The sequence below is a fragment of the Phalangium opilio genome, unplaced genomic scaffold (genome assembly GCF_054372755.1).
Source record: "Phalangium opilio isolate 3A_F unplaced genomic scaffold, DU_Popi_V2 ptg000061l_1, whole genome shotgun sequence".
Classification (NCBI taxonomy): Eukaryota; Metazoa; Arthropoda; class Arachnida; order Opiliones; family Phalangiidae; genus Phalangium; species Phalangium opilio.
Window position 1 is genome coordinate 922737 of NW_028324178.1, and position 7661 is coordinate 930397.

At 35.7% G+C, this 7661-nt stretch overlaps 1 long non-coding RNA gene across 1 annotated transcript; it reads right to left on the minus strand.

Annotated features, from left to right (window-relative positions):
- Positions 1–2998: 2998 nt before the first annotated feature.
- Positions 2999–3944, minus strand: LOC149663527 (uncharacterized). The gene is made up of 2 exons (XR_016368423.1): positions 3646–3944; positions 2999–3562 (listed from the first exon to the last, which is right to left on the minus strand). It is a non-coding gene; the product is annotated as an uncharacterized LOC149663527 (long non-coding RNA).
- Between the last annotated feature and the right edge of the window lie 3717 nt (positions 3945–7661).

Sequence of the window (7661 nt, forward strand, 5' to 3'; positions counted from 1 at the left end):
TACGCTGTACAAGATGTAGTAGTTTTACAAAAAGGAATTACAAAATTTAGAGAACTTTACAAAAAAGCATCGGGTCTAGATCCTCTTAATTGCGGAGCTATTACAATATCGGGGGCCTGTACTAATGTGTTTTTACACAAATATTTAGAAAAAAATACATTGGGTGTGGTACCTAGTCCGGGTTATCGCGGGTCATACAACCAAAGTAGTAAAGCTATAAAGTGGTTGGCTTGGGTTAGTAAAGAAATGAAGGTAGAAATACAGACAGCCCTATCTCCTGAAGGAGAAAAAAGAATTGGACCTTATTTAGTTGACGGTTACTCAAAGGATCCTGAAATTATCCTAGAGTTCAATGGTTGCGCGTATCACGGTTGTCCGAAATGTTTAAAAGGTAGTGAATGGAACAGTTTAGTAAATGATACAAATAAAAACTGTTACGAAAAGGGCCTGGATAGAATAGAATTTATAAAAAAGTTACACCCCAATGCAAAGTATATAATAATGTGGGAATGCGAGTTTGAAAAGTTGTTAAAGACAAATGCCGCTTGTAGTACCTTTTGCGAGACTGTAGAGGTACCTCCGCCAATATTAGCCAGGTCGGCTTTATACGGTGGAAGGACAGAAGTCTTCAAATTATATCATAAACCGGATGAAGCAAAAAACGAAAAAATTTATTATTACGACCTCATGTCACTCTATCCCGCTGTCAATAAATACGGAATCTACCCAAAAGGACATCCCAAAATTTTAAATAGTAACTTTAACTATGAAAAAAATGCCTATTTTGGTATAATATCGTGTGAACTCTTGCCCCCGACTGACCTATATATCCCAGTTTTACCATATAGGTTTAATGGAAAATTGTTTTTCCCCCTGTGTAAGTCATGTGCCCTTGAATCAAATAATGAAGCGTGTCAACATTCTGACAAGGAACGAATTATTTCGGGTATTTGGCCCTCGCCTGAAATTTACAAAGCCGTAGAAATGGGTTATAAAATTATAAAAATATACGAAGTACATCATTTCGACGAGACATTTCAGTATGAAAAACATGTTAACGATGGACTATTTGGCGGTTATGTTAACAATTTTTTGAAGATAAAACAAGCTAATTCCGGCTATCCGTCTTCAGTTAAAACTGACGAGCAAAAACAAAAATATATTGAATCGATTTATGAATCTGAAGGTATTAGTCTCGAGATGGATGAAGTAGTTCATAACCCCGCGCTGAGAGCTATTTCAAAGATTTGTCTCAACAGTCTTTGGGGTCGTTTTGGTATGAATACAAACAAAACCAAAACACTAATTGTTAACGAGTGCACAGAACTTGTGCGTATCTTATCTGATGACACAAAGGAATTGGTAGATTTAAGACCAATTAATGAAGAAATGTGCTTATTATCGTACAAAAACAAAGATGATTTTGCACCAACATATTTCAAAGGAAATCCGTATGTGGCTTGTTTCGTTTCGTGTTACGGAAGATTAACCTTATTCGAGACCTTGCATAAATTGGGTAAAAGAGCATTATACACAGATACGGATAGCGTTTTATTTGTGGCGGGGGAAAACGATTTTAAACCCCCCACGGGTAACAATTTAGGATGTTGGGTTAACGAACTAGGGGACGCTACAATTACAGAGTTTGTTTCAAATGGGCCCAAGAGTTACGGTTACAGAACTACGGACGGTCAATCTGTCGTGAAGGTTAAAGGAATTTGCCTTAATCGTGTTAATGAGAAAATTATAAACTTTGAAGCTATAGTGGACTCTATAAAAAATAAATCCAAACGTCTAAAAGTGGACGTTCCTTTCAACGTCATTCGAAATAAAACGTCGGCCAATCTTTTAAGTCGAAAACTAGAAAAAAGCTTTGGATTTACGTTTAACAAACGTGCAATTAAAGGTTGGGACACTTTGCCATTTGGTTTTAAAGCGGACCCATGAAAAGTATTTTAGAATTTTGTGTAAAAGAAAAAAATTAGTAATTTTATCTTGTGTAAATAACAAATCAAATAATCATAATAATTAATAATGTATAGTCTAAAATTAACAAAATAGATCAATGTAAAAAAAATAATATAGGTAAATAAGATAACAGCTTAGAAAACCTCTGCTGTTCTAAGATAAAAAACGGACACGTGACGTATGGGGTCTCGCGTCTCTTGTTAGTAAGTCTCTCAAAAAATCACTCTCGAAATTACCTCCAACGCGAGAAGTTCATTTAATTTTAACCTTGCTAAAATAAACTATTTCTTGCAAATAAAGTCTCAAAGTTTATTCATTTACAAAATAACCAACAAAAGTATATTAAGACTAGTTAATTTTTCAGTCGGTTAATTAGTTCTTTTAGATAATATTAGTTCTCCCAATAACCTAAACACCAACAAGGAGCTATTCGCAACAACTTTACCTGATGAGAGAAAAGCATCTTTGTGTAAAAAACCAAAAATTGTTGGTTAGTTTTTCACATATAATAACTGTACATGTAATACCGCTGGAAGATCGATATAACATGGAACTATATAATAACATGAGGTTTAAACATCGGATTAAAGAAACTGAAAAACTTTTAAAACCAATTTTCGATAGTTTCCTAAATTACCCGAAATAAAGAAATTTTGATTTCCAATTGGGTCTAAGAATTTAATAATTAAATATTTTTTAGGAAATTTTAGAAAAATTAAGTAATAAGATAATAAGAACCGAAAATGAGAAATTGTACGAAAAACATCCGTCATGGAGAAATTTACAGATAGCGCGGGTCAGGCCGATGTTGCGTGAAGGTGTACAGGAGCAACAGGACCCAATTGAGGAAATACCCTTCGTTTTGCGTTTGAACGAGCAACAACGTCAATGGATAAGATCACAACATAGAAGTCAGGGGTTGCCCTTACCACTTGAAGCGGCCTCTACATCCACAACTCCTAACTCTAATAATCATCCTAGTAGCACTTCAAACCTTAACCGTAACCCACCACAATAAAATACACTAAGGTGCAATAAAACATTTATTTTATGTTTTTCTTTACAATTGATAAGAGATTGTCATTAAGAATTTGTTTTTCATAGTAGATGGTGTCAACATCCCACGCAACTTCTTCACGATAATCGCGCGTACAAGCGTATACCGTTGAAAAACCTCCACAAACCAGGTCTTTTGATATATACTCTAAAGACATTCCTAACTGAATGCTCATATGATTAATAACTTCAATCTCGTTGTTAATTGCTTTAAACTTGAAGACTCTATTTTCAATCACTTGGCACAGCTAAATAGTTTGTTCTTTATGTTAAAATCAATTAAAAATAATTTACTTTCTACACCCTGAATATCTAAATAGTGGAATGTGTGCTCTATCCATTTTTAAATAAACAAACTATGAATTCAATTTCAATAGGGAATAACAAAATAGGTTCTAGTACCTTGATTGGAACGTTGGTAATAAATATAAACATACGACAGGAGGAAAATGCCTGAAAAACTAGTTATTTCAAAAGGTATGACAATCTAACAGCTCAAATTAAAGTCGAGTCCTTTCAGATTTCGATGCCGATTTAGCTGGAAAAAACAAATCCCTTAAACATTTATATGTTGGAAGAAATTTTGCTACTATTAAACCATTGCAAGTACGACATCTTTACCAAAATAGTCTGGTTTAGTATAGGTAATTGCTTTCAAACCACTACTAACCTATCGGTGATTTATTTTGAATCAGTGATAACTTCGTTATAACTTGGAGGTAGGTTAGGTTTAGACACGTTAGGACGAGTCCTGGCATTTGGTGTTGACCTGTAAACGGGGTAGCCTCGGCCTCCACCTTGGCTTTAGTACCATTCTAATAGAAAATTAGACGTGAATTGCTTTGAATACGCCAGATTTAAAAGGTGAGTATTTACACACGCTTACTTTTCTGTGATTGTATTTTGAAACTAAGTACTGGTATTTGATTCCGTTTGGGCTGACAAATCTTTGTTTTTGGTGTTGACCTTTAAACGGGTTTAAAGATTCCATTCTCGTCTCTTATCAATGACGTCACAGCTACAATTGTAGAAGATTTAAGCCTTGGCAATGTACGTTTAAAGTTTTTATCGTCTCTTATCTATGACGTCACAGTTGTAGAAGAGACTGACTTTTAATTACCATTAAAAACAATACCATAATCAAAATAAACTCCTTGAAAAAAGGTTAAAATTTTGAGTCAAACTAAATATTACAATGGATTGCGCAACTTTCAGCCTATCATTAACCCTTGGCCATGTACGTTTAATAAATTCTCGTCTCTTATCAATGACGTCACAAATACAATTGTAGAAGAGACTGACAGGTGTTTTCCCGCCAATGACGTCACAGATACAGTTGTAGACAGGACTGCCAGATTCCCGCGAGGGGGCGCGCGAGTTTTCCCGCGAGGGGGCGCAGCCGCCAGGGGGCGCGCGCGAGTTTTCCCGCGAGGGGGCGCGCCAGGGGGCGCTGTTTCCCAAGTGGGCGTGGCAGAGGGTGACCTTGAAATTCTACACCTACACTCTACACCTACATTCTACACCTACGGAGGTAGGAAGTGCGGCTCTATACTACTAACCCCTGCAGGATTATGAGGATATAAACCAAGCCTTTAACTTTTTTCACAATAAGTTATCTACCATTGTTAACGACGCGTTCCCCTATTATAATGCAACCCGAAAAGATTCTTATAAATGGATCAACCATACAATCCTAGCAGAAATAAGAAATAAATGAAAACTATTAAAAACGTTCAAACGCAACCCCACAGCAATAAACAGTAAGGCTTACAAAAATTCCCGCAATAGATGTAATAACCTGATAAGAAACGCCAGAATTGCCTACTATAAAGACGCCCTGCTAAAGGTTAAGTCTAAACCCAAAGAAACTTGGAAACTAATAAACAATTTACTTGGAAAAGGTAAAATTAGCTAATGATAATGTAATTAATATCTCGGCGGACACGTTCAATGATGCCTTTAATCCCGCGGTGCCCAACTATCAACAACAAAATGTAAGATATCGAACCCTAAAAAATGTTAAGCATCTCCCAAATACCTTTGTTTTATATGAAACGGATACTACTGAAATATATGGAATAATACAAGACCTTAAAGCTAACTCAGCCCCTGGATTTGATGATCTCCCACCAAAAATAATAAAATTGGCACCATCCTATATTGTAACGCCCATTACGTCATTAATTAACCTTTCCTTAAGATCTGGGGAATATCCCAACTCCCTAAAAGAAGCTATTATAATACCAATATATAAAAAAGGAGATAAAAATACTCCGTCTAACTACAGACCGATATCGATTCTATCAATCTTAGCCAAAATTTTCGATAAATGTTTTTAGTTTTTTACCATAGGATGTCCAAATTTTGCAATAAATACAACTTAATCTCCCCCAAACAATTTGCATTTCGAGAGAAATCGGGTGTAGAGGTAGCTAATATTAGGGTTTATAAGCAAATCATAGAAGCCCTAGATGCTACTTTCTACGCCCTTGGAGTTTCCTTGATTTTAAAAAAGCTTTTGATACGGTTAACCAAGCACGACTACTGGAAAAACTTCATGCCATGGGTTTTAGAGGTCCAGGATATAAATGGATTAAGTCCTACCTTAGGGATAGGAAAGCCCGAACTAAATTAAACGGGAAATTGTCTGATTATAAGTTAGTCTCCAGGGGTGTGCCCCAAGGGTCAATACTTTAACCTCTTTTCTTTAACTTATACGTAAACGACATTACAAGCATTGATAATGACGATTCCATCACCCTATATGCTGATGATACACTTATCCTATGTGCAGGCCCTGATCTAGGTACCATAATAAAGGAGGTAAACACCGCACTTAGTAAAATTGAAAGATGGCTAACAGATAACTATATAGAGATAAACACTGGGAAAACAGTCTATATGATATTCTTCAACATAAATATATCGCGTCACCATAATGAACCTATAATTTTGGGAAACAGTGTCCTAGAAGAAGTAAATATGTATAAGTATCTCGGTCTTTTCTACGACCCGCACCTAAAATGGAACTATCACACCAATCAGGTTGCAAAAAAATCTCCTATGGAATATACTTAGTCCATCAAAATCGTGATATATTCGAAGAAAATACACTGCGCCAATTGTACTATGCCTTTATTTACCCACATCTGTCGTATTGCTTATCCATATGGGGCAACACAAGTAAGACAAACCTAAATAGAATACTAGTCCTTCAAAAAAGAGGGCTAAGAATAATAGAAAACAAACCTTTCCAAGCGCATACCTCTCCAATTTTCAAATCACAAGAAATACTAAACATATTTATGCTTAAAGAATACCTTTGTTTGATTTTTATATTTAAGTCTATCACATCTACTATATATAATCCTTTTCGATGCAGTACACTATCAAAACATTTCACGCGGAAAACCTATATCCTTGAGCCCCCACATGCGCGCACAACGTTAAAGCTAAATTCTATATTTTGTAAGTCTGTTAAAATATATAATGAGCTAACTATAAATAACTATAAAAATATTGTAAAATCGTTTTTGCTAAATTTAAATGTAAACTAAAAAAACATATCATTTAATTCATGTTATTTACTAAACTATCTACTTCATATATTTTAATAACAATTAACCATTAACCAAATGGGCAAAAAAGTCGTTTTCGACTTTGCCCAATGAGTTGTACTTAGCCCAAACTGCAAATAAATTATTATTATTATTATTATTATTATTATTAAGCCAATGATACAGATTGGTCTCTATGTGGAATAGACGGAAGACCAGTGGATGGTGGTGTTAGAAGCCAGTGTAAGTGCAGACTGGTGTCAATGTGGGATTGACAAAGAACAGAAGATAGTGGTGTTGGAAGCCAGAAAAGTACCAGACTGGTGTTCATGTGTGGTGTGAGAGCTCAAGTAGAGGAGCCATTTCCGTGACTGTGAAAGCAGTTCGGAAATGGCGAACACGTTTGCTCTGATTTGGAAACTGCGAACGCGGTCACGTGGGTGTAACAACGGACAGACAGACACGGCCGTTACAGAACCTCTCCTGGACTACGTCACACGGAGAAGTAAAAATAAAAGAAAGCATAGTTTCATTATGTGTAGAACAAAAATTTGAAATGGAACACGCTTTAAAAGAAATAAACAAGAAAGGTCAAGAAGAAATAAAAAAAAATTTCAAAGAAGCTATTGAGAAAAATAACATGTTAGGGGTTGCGTTAAAGAAAGCATGGAAAATGGATAATTGCAAAAATGACTTTATCAAAGATCAAAAGAGAAACAAAAAAAGGATCCTGCGGCAATCGGTTCAGCCCACTGACATGTAGAATCGTTCCTAGCGTGTTTTTACGTTCACCAGTTGCATATGAAGCGCTCGCTTCCTTCAGTATTTTTACTCTGCCAAGTGTTTACTCGATTAGAGCAAAGTTGAAAGAAATCCCAAGCAAACAAGGAATTGATCTACATTATCTTAAAGCTGAATCTGAACGTTTTGACGACCATGTAGCTGAATTTCCTACTCGTCTAAGACCACCTAAAAAGAAGGTGCTACAATTTTCGACGAGGTTAAAGTCATCGGTAAGCCTTTTATGGAACTCGAAAACAATCAGTTTATTGGATGTTCCCTGGATGTAAGTGAATATCC